The sequence below is a fragment of the Numida meleagris genome, chromosome 6 (genome assembly GCF_002078875.1).
Source record: "Numida meleagris isolate 19003 breed g44 Domestic line chromosome 6, NumMel1.0, whole genome shotgun sequence".
NCBI lineage: Eukaryota > Metazoa > Chordata > Aves > Galliformes > Numididae > Numida > Numida meleagris.
This window is the reverse complement of record NC_034414.1, coordinates 18899189-18911894: the sequence shown is the minus strand read 5'-3', so window position 1 is coordinate 18911894 and position 12706 is coordinate 18899189. Positions and strand designations below refer to the sequence as shown.

Genomic DNA, 12706 nt, shown 5'->3' with positions numbered 1-12706 from the left:
ACTGTAAACTGTTAGTGTTGTAACTCTAGTGGCACTGAGATAACCTGTTATCCAACCGAGTCTGCAGGTGACTTCAGCCAGGAAAAAAAGGTTGCCCAGCTATTCCCTCACGCTCACGAATGCAGTATACAAACAACAAGGCAATTTAATACACTTCTCCCAAGGCCGATAACACATCTATTTCTAAAACTAAAGCAGGGCAGAGAAATGTACATTATTTTTCATACACTGCCTTCCTGTGCCACTGAAGGCATCAATGGGCAACAGAATCGAGATCCTAAATGACTACACGTGGAAACTGTTCACTTATTGACATTTACAGCACCAATTCAAACGTTCATTTTTCAAATCTCCAAAGAGACTGCAAAAGCCATTTTATTCAGAAAGAATTAAATCCAGCATCATTAATAAGGCTCTCTGCCAAAAAATACACTACCTTTTACATCCTGATGCCTACCTAGTACCATCCTAAGCTGCTGAAAAGCACCAGCATCTCCAAGGGAGGCACAAGCGTTACACAGGATCATGGTGTCTTCAGAAAGCATGTAATTCTGCACACCATCTTTGTCATTTGGGATTACCTTGCAAAGCACCATTTAAGATGAATCACAGCTTTTCAAGAAAAATCCTATCTGCATAACAGGACAGAATTGGTCACTCCCCAGTGACATCTGGGCTTGACCTGCACTCTGCCAAGTCTGAAGCAAAAAGCAAACTCAGATGTCAGCCCTTCCATGTGACAGAAAAGCATCTTAGCCTGTTTCAGCAATAAATGATATACATTTTACTAATTGCAGCAAGGATTTCAGGCTGATTACGCCTCTAGACATCACATAAATAAAGGAGTTCATTTCCACCATTTAGGCATGATGACTCCCACCTCCACCTGCTTCTAGCACAGTGGAAATGCAGAGGCCAAGGACTTTGTTATGAACCACAGCACCCACCAGTACAAATTGGAAGAGCCTTAGCTCTCACAGTCTGTTCTTTAAAAATCCTGCCAAATCTTAACCAAATGGAGGCCTGGTTGTAACTCAGCTACTTTCTGTCACAAATTGAACTATATGCATTGCATATTACTGCCTCAAGCTTGGAAAAAAATTAGATTTCTAAGCAGTCGTGTCTTTGAAGATTCACTCTACAAGTTCAGAAGGCAGCAAGTTTGAGCAGTTTGAAGAATGTGCTTTGCAAGGTTTAAGCTTGTCCCGGAGGCACAAAGTGCACGATGTGAATATGCTCTAGTTTTTATCGTAAGATCCAGTTAAATCATCATCAAACTGAGCTACAGAAAAATTAGGAAGGATTGCGTGGAACATTTCTTACTACATTTTCCACAATACACAAGTTCTCATTAAATAAGAAAGGAAATTAAACACCTAAACTATTATTCATAATTATTGGTTTTTTCTTCCAATCTACTATTAGTAAGCAAGGATATAACCTAATTATAGTACTGTGAATACGTGCTGACACTTCTCAGAATCAATATTTTTAAGCAAGATTTAATTCAGACTGAATATTGAAGTTGGAGTGACATTCTCATACTGACAATTTTCCACATACTTAGTTCTTCTTATTTAAAGAAAGCATTAAAGTCACTAAAGGGGAAAGCCTCAGAACAAAGTTGGCTATTTATCAAGTGAAAATCCTGTAAGGGAGGATTTCCATTCACCCTGAGGTGGCCTCTTCAGCACTATTTATTCCAAAGAGCTTGCATACAGGTTCTGTTGCCAGGCAAATATTAGGAGAATTGTCATCTGAAATGCTAAGTCAAAACAGCATGGGAACAGGAAGAAATTTCTTTTATCAGCTCCACACACATTCTTGGTTGTTCTTCTATCCCAAGCCTTCTAAGCTATAGGGTAGGACATAAAAAGAAAGGGGTGATGAACTTCATGCTGGTCCTGCTGGCCAGAATATCAGACCAAGAACAAGTTTTAGACTTGGCTTTACATCTTTGAGGGCCATATGTTGATTTTAGCAAACCAAGCTGACATTTGCATAGAAGAGAGAAGGAAGATGAAGATGTGCCTCATTCTTCTCAGCAGTGTGCTCACTAGTAATCACAGCTGCTGTTCTCTTCACCCAGGTGGATTTTTTGGCTTCACCCAGCCAATTATTCTCTCATCCATAGGAAAGCAGGAACACAGAAGAACAGCAGTACGGAAGAGTACCTACATCTTACCTTCAAACATGCAGCACCTACGAATTCCTTTGGAGACCTCCAGGACATTCAATGCATTTCCAGTCCTATGAAGAAGCTATTTCCATCTGCATCCATTGGGAAAAAAAATAAGGGACCAAGTGTTTCTTTATCACATTCTGCAGAAAAAAGTGCAGCTCCTAGACTAGACGTGTGAGCAAGGCAATGTTTGATAGACAGCACAAAATCAGAAACAAAGAATTATTCCTTGTGTAAAACTGAAACGAGGCAGAATAATCATTTTTTGAGTTGTCTTGCATGATACTGAACACTCCTTATATTAGGAGGATGCAGACATCCATCTTATATTTAATTTACTCTCGTATTCCAGTAGGACCACTTGTTCCCATAAGAAGTGCAATTCTGCATTTCAAATTCTTAACAGCTACTTAAAAACCAGCTGACTTGCAATGCCAGAATTCTCCATCAGAGGCCACAGTTGAGCTAAAACAGCCTGTGCTGCGGCCTCAGCCAGAACTCCAGCGCTCTGGACGCTCCCATTTTCACACCCGCTCCGTTTCTCTTGGAATTATTTCCTCCTCCACTTTGAAAGACTGTTATGTGCCACAAATAAATTGTAATTAAAGGAAACAAAGTCAAGTAAGACTTGTTAAATCTTACAGTTAGGAAAACTTTTTCATGAGTTGCTTTTCAGAATGGCTTTTTCTTATAAATAATGCCTCACAAGTTATCTAGTGCATTTTGCAAAGTACCTCTGAACAACTGTAAATAGTAGGAGCACTGGATGGAGTTTTTGCAGCAGTTTCACTTTCCTACCCGTTGCACAGGATAGTTCTCTCCACACCAGCTGTGAAAAGACAACTTATGAGCAGATGGTGATTATACAATAACTATATCAGCATGTAAAAAGACCCCATCTTGCCTATCACAACCAGGTCCATGTCCATAATGGTTTGTATCTCACCACCACTGTATGTGCAACATTACCACTGATGAAAAATGATAAGTTTAAGGCTGACGCTTCTTTGCATTTTGTATGTTCAAAAATCTTACAACTATCAGTAGAATGGATGTTGCTATTTACCTTTTGATTTAAACCACCTAAACCAATAAGTCTTCTACTGTTGACATTTAATAATCTCTGATTCTTGAACAGCTCTGGATATAAACCCGAGAGTTTGGACTGAAAATAAAATCAGGTGAGAGGAGAAGAACAAGAAGGCAGGTAAAAGTGTAAAGTTTTGTCATTGTTTATACAAGTTTGGTTTGCTTGCAGGAACGACCATCACATGAACTTGTGATGACACAGAGTTTCTCTTGCTCATGAATATATCCTAGTTACTTTTTAAATTGGCTTCAAACAAGGTTGAGTGCCAGCCATTTGGTCTTAAGCACTGACCATGGAGAATAAGGGAACAGAAGCACGGGGTCCAGACTCAAGGTTTAAAGTGAGCTACAGACTTGTCTCAACATCAAGATGAAGGCAGCTTCAAGAACTCCAAGTGAACTTTAATTATCTCAGAGGACTTGGACTTTGGCTCTGCCAGTCAGAAAGCAAAGCAGAGAAAGGGGCTAATCTACTTTGAATCACTGTTGAGAGGAGCCAGTGTCTTCATGAATTAGTAAGAGTGCACATCCATTGTGAGTGGATCCTCAGATCCTGAAATAAAAGGGTAACTTTTGCAAAAGTGACTTTGAGAACAAGAAAAAATAATTTAAATATCAGCAGTTAAGACTGCTTGCTTATAACAATGACTGCGAAGAGGTTAATAAATGGAAAACTCACCTGGAAAAAAAATATACAAGAAAGCCTCTGATTAGATAATGAGTGGACTTTGTATTGCTTGTACAATGATTGCCTGAATTACTTACTTCCAAATACTCAGCCCTGACTTTTTAAATAAAAACCTTTAACCTGGTATGATCATCCAGAGCATAAGAGATTTGTTATTAATTAAACTATTTTCTGCAATCATGTTTAGAGGTTAACAGTACAAAGTGCTATTCCAGAACCGTGGGAGTAAAAGAAGTGATTCTTGCAAACTGTGGAAGAAAAGGAGAGGAGCAGAACTCAGTGCTGTCACTTTTCTCCATTGTTGACTAACATTTACCCAGAGAATCATATCGTTGAGGTACAAAGTGATGTTAGTGTTCCTACGCAAGTCGCTACTTCTAACAGCCTTTTTGAATTACTTGAAGTACTCTCTTAAAATAACTTCTGATTTTGAAGAACTGCAAAATCAGGATCTTGGACATTATTGGGCTCCTAGCGTGACTTACAGTCAACTCCCTAGTAAGTGAAGCTGCAATAAAAAACAATGAGCTGCAAATGTTTCTATTTGTTGAAGACCATTTGCACAGAACAGCATGAAAGAAGGTTGAGCAACATTGTTATGGAGGGCTGTGGATAACTGTGGAAGAAAGACTTAGCAATATGGATCAGTGCCAGAGCAAACAGGAGAAGCTGCCAAACTCTTCCGCAGCTATCTTCTGTCATCTTATCAGTACTTTTAAATGATAGGTAGCATAGGTTTGGAAAAAAAGGCTGCCTCTATTACCTCAGCAAAATATTTAATAGCTTGGTGAGATTTTACACACAAGATAATCACGGCAAGGGCCAAACAATAAAACAAGTACAAATTACAGTTAGGCAACTCACAGAAAGACATGAAAAATGACTCTTACGTCATGAAGTTATGGTACATGAAAAAAACGGAGTGAAGTAAAATTAGCATCACCACGAGATCATCTTTTCTAAATATCTGGAGAACAAAGGAAGCACAATAAAGTCAACAGACATTCTAAAATATGGTCTTTATTCCAACTAGCCTAAAATTTTTATTTTCTTCCAGAGGTCATATCCTGAAATGGGGAGTCCAGGAAAATTTCCATTATAAGTGACTTTGGAAATCTGAACTAAGATTTTTTCTTCCTATAAGTTTTCTCTGAAAAACAATGTGTTTTAAGAAATACCACTGTTGAAATCAAACTTACTTTATAAATGGTGCCTCAGATCAATAACTAGAAATTAATGAATTAAACACGTTCAGTGTCTTGTAATGTTGAATGTTAAATAATAGAAAACCATAATATTTGAATGTTTCCTTTGAAGCAGCAAGCTGTATCTATTAGAGTACTGACAAATCTTAGCCAAAGTTAAGAGTGTAACTGTACTTCTATTTTATAGGTGTTGAAGCTACTCCTTATCCTGCATTCTTTAGAAACTTATACATATACACCTGTCAGAGGGAGAACCATAAAAAAAGCTTGTAATTTGTTTCAGACCTCAAGAAAGATGAGCCTCAGAGGAAATCACTGTGCCCAAAGTACCTCTGATTGCACAATAACATGCAATAAGTAAAGCAGGCAAAATGGCTATACATTTCTTCATTCTCTTTCCCAGCTTCCCTCCACAACACTTGGAACACCGTCAAAAAACCTGTATACGATGTGAGAGCAATTAGGTAGAGGTATGCTGCTGTGTGGTTTCTTAATTTCTTAATATGTGCCAATTTGGATTTTTACCTCAACTCAGGCTACCATCTTATTTAACCAGGCTTAACCCCTTATTTAACTGCATTTAACAGAAAAATCACAGAGGAAAAAATGCAAGCAAGACAAAATATGTTAGACTTTAGTCGAAGGTTACACCTTTAGTCAGAGCAATGGTTGCATAATTTGAAGCAGTGCTGGTTTGGCCAGCTTACTTGCCAGAGCCAAGCACCTGCTACTTCAGCAGAGCCAGCAGGGAACAGGTCGTACAGACCTCTGCACAGACCGAGGGTTAGTCATTGCCACATCTGGGCAGACTTTCACTAAAGCAGCCAAACAAAAGATGTTTGGTCAGGCAGCCAATTACTGTGCTTCATTTCCTTTGATCTATTATGTAAAGACAACATCAGGGTGAAGAAACAAAACGTTTCAGTGAGCTATTTGATGTAGGTGAGGAGGAACAACAAAAAAGTCTGGATATGATCTAGAAGGGTGAAGTAATTGCGATGGACTGAATAAAGCAAGCTGAGGGGAAGTGGAAGATTAGTGGTTGGGTTCTGACCACCAGGAGACTCATCTCCTAGACAATGCTGTACCATCTCGCACAACAGTGCCATCTGAACATAGACAGTGATATGTCAGCTTCCACAAGAGCTCAGCTATCCTCTTATTCACACATTTTCAGTGGCCATGCCTGATAGCCACTACCCTATCAGAATCTGCAGCTGAGAGATGGATGGATTTCAAGCTAAAAACTTGCACGCCATCCACCCCTAGCACTGAGCCAGAGAAAGCTGCCTTAAGCATTTTATATTTCCATTCTGTTCGGGAGTGTTGCAACTTAGTTTGTTAACACTCTCTTCCATCATTCTTATTCTTCAGTAATTCTTAGAAAATATTTGCACAAAGTCAAACAGGTTCTTGAGATCTAAGTGGAGAGAACAGAAAAGAAACAATTCTTCGCCAGCCATTCATGTATAGACAAACACTAAATTCTGTTAATGCTGAAACAATAATCTCATTGTTATACAAAGGCTTACTGCATCAAAAAAAGGTATTGAAATAAATATAAAAAACCAGAATTCTCAGCATGAACAAAAGTCATTCAAAAAATGAACAAAAGTTTAAAAATGGTAACAAGTGAGAGGAATAATGAAAGAATAAGCACTGATGTTAACAGCCACAGCAAGTCTGTACTGAACATTTTTTATCATATACTATCAAACAGGATGTGCAGTTTTGCTTCTGTCTTGTTTCATTACAGTTTTACAATATTTGAGTTGAACTGAAACAAGATTGAGGTGAGTGTTTCAAGGTTTTCAAGAAATTATCAGAATAGTGTGCCCACGTTCCTCTGAAGAAAAGGTTGAAGTAACCTGCATCTAATGTTTTCTTTCAAGGTAAACTATCATCACTTAACAAAACAGGTCAGGCTGTAATTTCTAGGCTTGGGGAGAAAAAAAAAATACAGTTATTCTGCTCTGGTAAGCAGGATGTAAAAAAAAATAATAATAAAAACACCTGAAAATAAGCTTCAGCACAGCTCCTGAAGGCCTGTTTTCTCTCAGAAAGCAATGAAGTGAGACCTCCAATTGTACTAGAGTTGAAGTTCAACTTTGGGTGGAACTTCACCATGACATAGTTCAAGCTTTTATTGTACTACTAAGTCACATCAGCTCTATACAGCAATCCAGGCTGTAAAAATATCACCACCAGTGAATCTGATATCAAGCTATTTCACTTGCTCCTTTTACACCAGTGTCTCATTGTTTAGCCTCAATTAGCTGTCAGATTACGGAAAGAGGCAAACTTTGCACACACAGGGCATTTTTGGGAATCTTCAGTCTATGTGATCCATCCCCACAACTGAAATCATCTTGAACAAGAAAAGGACCTCTGAACTTCTCATGTGAAAAATTTTCCTAAGAAAAGTATAGTGGTACTTTACTAACGGGACAAAAGAGAGAGGGAATGTGACACAGACTTTGCTAGTACCTTTAATGGTTACTTGGGAGATGGTGGTTGAGCACAGATTATAAAGGTCTTTATCTCTGATACCAGATCAAAGATTTAAATGGGAATCTAGCCGTTACTGAGTCAAACCACAGATTTGGCAAACTTGCTTTAGTTACATTTGCAATCTCCAAAATGGAGCATTGTATCTTCTTTCAGTTCTGCCCAAACCAGCTTTGTGCAATTGCCCATTACATCCTCAGTGTCAGCTGGATCAAGTGCTCAAATTCAGCTTTGTATGTCATACCCTGGGTCATCTCAACACAACTATGAGGTCAAGTCTTAGTTCCAACTAAATTCTAGAATACTGCCTATGAAGGAAGGCCAAGCTTTACCATGGACTGTGTATCTTGACATAATCCAGCAACAACAAAAGATAGAACATGCACTGTATCTCTGTATTGATCCATTTCTGCAATATTGTGTTGAAGCCTCAAACTCCGCGACAAGAAATACCCCAAGTACAGAACGGTTTGGCTTGAGGTTAGCATATGAGTGCCTTTAAAACCTCCAGCTGGAAGGCTAAATTATGAGTTTTCCTTATTTGAACTGGCTTTCTGTGATGCAGATTATATGGTACATGTGTGCATGTCCATTCAAGACAGGACCCTTCAGTTCCTGTTCACTTTGCACTGAGAAATACAGTCAAAGGGCACATATCTGTCTTCTTCCTCTTAGACAGAAGGAGGGAAATGAAGGCCACAAGACAGCCCAGAAGCAGAATGAGGACTGAATAATTAGGAGGAAAAGAGGGGCAAAAAGAAGGGTTCAAGAGTAAAATTATTTTGCATTAAAAATAATTTAAAATATTACAGGCAAACAAGAATACTACTTTTCTTTCTAAAATGTTGGAGCCTCCTTCTCTGGAAATATTCAAAACTGACCTGAACACTTTCCTGTTTAACCTACTCTAGGGAACCTGCTTTAGCAGAGGGTTGGATCAGATGATCTCCAGAGGTGTCTTTCAACCCCCACAGTTGTGATTCTGTGCAAAGCTTATTATCAGTGGAAAAAAAAAAAATCAGTTGCACCTTTTTCCCCTCCTCTCAGCACCCAAGCAAAGTAGGCTATGAAGGCCTGTTGTAACAGTGAACACATTTTTTCATGTCTAAACATTCATTGTCTGGAATTCCTATCTATGATGTTAAAAAACAGCTCTTAACACACCTAAAAATACATTTTGCAAGAAGGTCTAGTCGAACTATATGCATCTTTGAAGATGTTTTCCTCATGCAGACTTCTAGATTAAGGTCTCAAAATTAGTATTAACTCTTCATACAGCCTGTTACTTAACTTTGAAATACAGCAAACAGAAAACAGATAGATATGTGGAAGTTCATCTCTAGTCAACAGCTTCATTGCTTACAGCCAATAAAATATTTTCTTAGCATCACAAACTGATGCCCATAATATTTAGTAAGAAAGTAGATATTTCTTCACATTCACTCACCCAATTAACTTTTAACTTGCAGATAATGATGAAACAGTTTTAAAAAGGAGGATTAATGGAGTTCCAACTCAGAGGCTCTCACAGGTGAAATGCAGATTCAACCCACAATAACTATTTCCTCCTGTGGCATCTCATAAGAGAAGACTCTTGCTTAGATGTAATTTTATGAGAAACAGTGGCTTGCATGCCTGTCAGCTCATGCATCAGCTCTCCAGAAGAACAAGTACACAGCCATTTTCCCTAAAATGAGCAGATTATAAAATTATTTCGCAAATCAGCAAGACTGATTTTATGGATGCTAAGTCATAGATACCTAAAGCAAGCTTAGCAGATGGTTCTCATGAGTGGCTTCCACCAAACAATTCACTAGTTGGTTCAAGAAAGGAATTCAGGACTTACTTTCTGTAATATACATGAAGCAATAACTATCTAACCCTAATCTACCTCACCCTTTCCCCAGAGAAGATGAAGCAATTCCATATACTAAGTCACCTCTTGTTATAGCTCTCTTCAACAAACATCCACTGCAATACTAGAATCTGCTACTTTGTTTTCCTTTCCTTAGGTGTTAGCACTCTCCAATCTAGCAACAAAACGAAAAGATCCTGGAGAAGCTTTAGGTTTTAAAACTCTCTAACTCATTTCTCATTCTATTGTTACCAATGAACGTCTGAAAAACTATGAAGAAATTGAGTAAGTCTTAACGCAACCAAAAACTGTATTGCAATAACCTACAAAGCAAATATTTAATTTCATTTGAGCAGAACACAAAGTCAAAATGCAAGATTGTGTCATGTCACATAAACTGTCTTAGTTTTCACAGTACATAGTCATAAATTGATTTGTCACCTGGATTACTTGTACAAATAGGCAACACTTACTGAACAATAATGCTATCTCCTAATTCCCCACTCCTGTGCCTTTTAAAAAAAAGCAGGTTTTTCTTTGTAAAGGCAGGTTTGTAACACCTGTCATTGTTAACTTAGTAGCACAGAACAGTGGTCAGTCTTAAGCACAACTATCCTAAGTTAAAATAAAACATATCTGCAACTGTTAGCTATCTAGTCCATTCTACTACTGCACAACATGTTTCTTTAGTCTTCCTCATGACCCAGAGTTTAGTTCTACTCTGACTTGACAGCATTAAAGTTTCAGCTTAACCTCTACTCTTAACTAGCATGATTTACAGCATAAGTTATAAACTACAATCATTTGTTCAGACTGACTTTATCTGGCCGTGCCAGTGAAGCTAAGGAACAGCTGTTTGTGTTAAACAATCTATTAAAACATCCAGGAGTGCTGTGTCATAATGCCCTTTCCAACTCATGATCAAAAGATGCGCTTATGCACTATTTTGTAAAGGTTATCTTACAATACGCACGAGGTAACAGTTCATGGAATCACAGGGGTTGGAAAGGACAATAGATCATCGAGTCCAACTCCCTCCCCCCATTAAGCTAAAGCAGGTACCCTACAATAGTTCACACAGGTAGGCCTCCAGATGGGTCTTGAGTATCTCCACAGAAGGAGGCTCCACAATCTCTCTAGGCAACCTGTTCATGTACTCTGTCACCGTTACCATGAAGTTCTTCTGCTTGTTAATACAGAACTTTCATTGTTCAAGTTTGGGGCCATTTCTCTTGATAACCTTATCTTCCAATTGCTTGGAGATGGCATCCAGAACAAGTTGTTCCATCACCTTTCCACAGACAAGGGTGAGGCTGACTGGCCTGTAGTTTCCCAGATCCTCCTTCTTGCCCTTTTTGAAGACTGGCGTGACATTGGCTATCCCTCAGTCTTCAGGCACCTCTCCCACTTGCCAGGACCTTTCAGAGATGATAGAGTGGTTCAGCAATCTCTTCCACCAGTTCTCTCAGCACATGTGGGTGCATCTCATTAGGGCCCATGGATTTGTGTACATTGATTTTGGCTAGATGCTCTCTGAGCAGATCCACCTTGATCAATGGAAAGTCTTCCTTTATCTACACTTGCTCTCTTACCTCCAGGATCTGGAATGCCAGAGGGCTAGTCTTGGCAATAAAGACTGAAGCAAAAAAAAGGCATTCAGAATCTCTGCTTTCTCAGTGTCCCCTATTACAAAAGCACCCACCTCATTTAGTAGGGGACCCACACTTCCCCTAGTCTTCCTTTTACTATTGACATACTTAAAAACAAACACCACCTTTCTCGTTATTGTTTATCTCCTTCACAAGCTTTAATTCCAAGAGGGCCTTAGCCTTCCTCCTTGCCTCCCTACAGGCCCTGACAACATTTCTATATTCCTCCCAGGTGGACAGGCCCTTTTTCCACATTTCATGGACTTTCTTCTTTCTTTTCAGTTTATCCAGGAGTTCCTTGCTCATCCAGCAGGCCTCTAGCCACCTTTCCCTAATTACTTACTCTTAGGGATGCACTGATCTTGAGCTTGGAAGAAGTGGTGTTTAAGTGCCAACTAGCTCTCCTGGCCCCCCTTACCTTCTAATGCTCAAGCCCATGGGATACCTCCAAGTAGGTCTTTGAAGAAAAGTTGAGTCTTCTGAAGTCCAGGGTAGCAATTCTACTTACTGCTTTGCTTCTCCCACACAAAATCTGGAACTCCACGATCTTGTGATCACTGCATCCCAAGCTTCCCCCAACCACCACATCACTGACCAGCCCTTCCTTGTTAGTAAGAACAAGGTCAAGGAGCACACCCCTTCTCATCAGCTCCTCCACCACCTGCATCAGAAAGTTATCATCAACATATTGCAGGAACCACCTAGAGCTGGTGTGCCTGGCCAGGTTGCTTATCCAACATGAGGATGGTTGAAGTCCACCACAAGAACCATTGCCAGGGATTGACTGTGAGGCTACTTCTAGCTGTTTGTAAAAGGCCTCATCCACTTCCCTCCTCCTGATCAGGTTGCTTGTAGGTGATACTGGTGTGTGCTATGTTAACCTGCCCCTTAATTCTTACCCACAAGTACTCCACTTGTTCCTCATTCCCCTCCAAGTGGAGCTCAATACATTCTAGTTGCTCTCTCACATAAAGAGAAACTCCACCACCTCACCAGCCCGTCTTTCCTAAAGAGGACATAGCCATAGATGACAGCACTCCAGTTGTGTGAGCTGTCCCACATGTTTCTGTTCCTTGCCCACAAACAAGTAGCAAGTGCAAGAAAAGAAAGGGAAGATGGAATGTTTGGGTAATATATATTGAAGAACAAGAATCTATGCTGACAGCCTTTTGAAAGGCTATATGGTAACACTGAGACATATTTCAAGTCTTTTATTTCAACTCCATATCCTTTGTTTATAGAATCCAATAGAATGAGTTAACTCTGATGCAAAACTGGATATTTATGATTATTCTGTAAATTGTAACTGAATACTTTAGATGAAAAATATCAAAAGGTTCTTTAGCATATAGAAGCTTAAGGAAGACTTCATCAATAAAAGCCACAGTGAAGTTCAAAAGCAATTTTTTCCCTTTCACAGGGTACATGGTCTCAGGCACTGCTGTACCACAGATTCAAGCAGCACTCTCTTTTCAGAAGGCTTTGCAGATTGAGAAGGTTCCGAACAGGTAGTTTGTCATATCAAAGCTA

General features: G+C 39.3%; 1 long non-coding RNA gene across 1 annotated transcript; it reads left to right on the top strand.

The window, feature by feature from the left end:
- Positions 3800–12684, top strand: LOC110401388. Its single transcript, XR_002440364.1, has 2 exons — positions 3800–8152; positions 12597–12684. It is a non-coding gene; the product is annotated as an uncharacterized LOC110401388 (long non-coding RNA).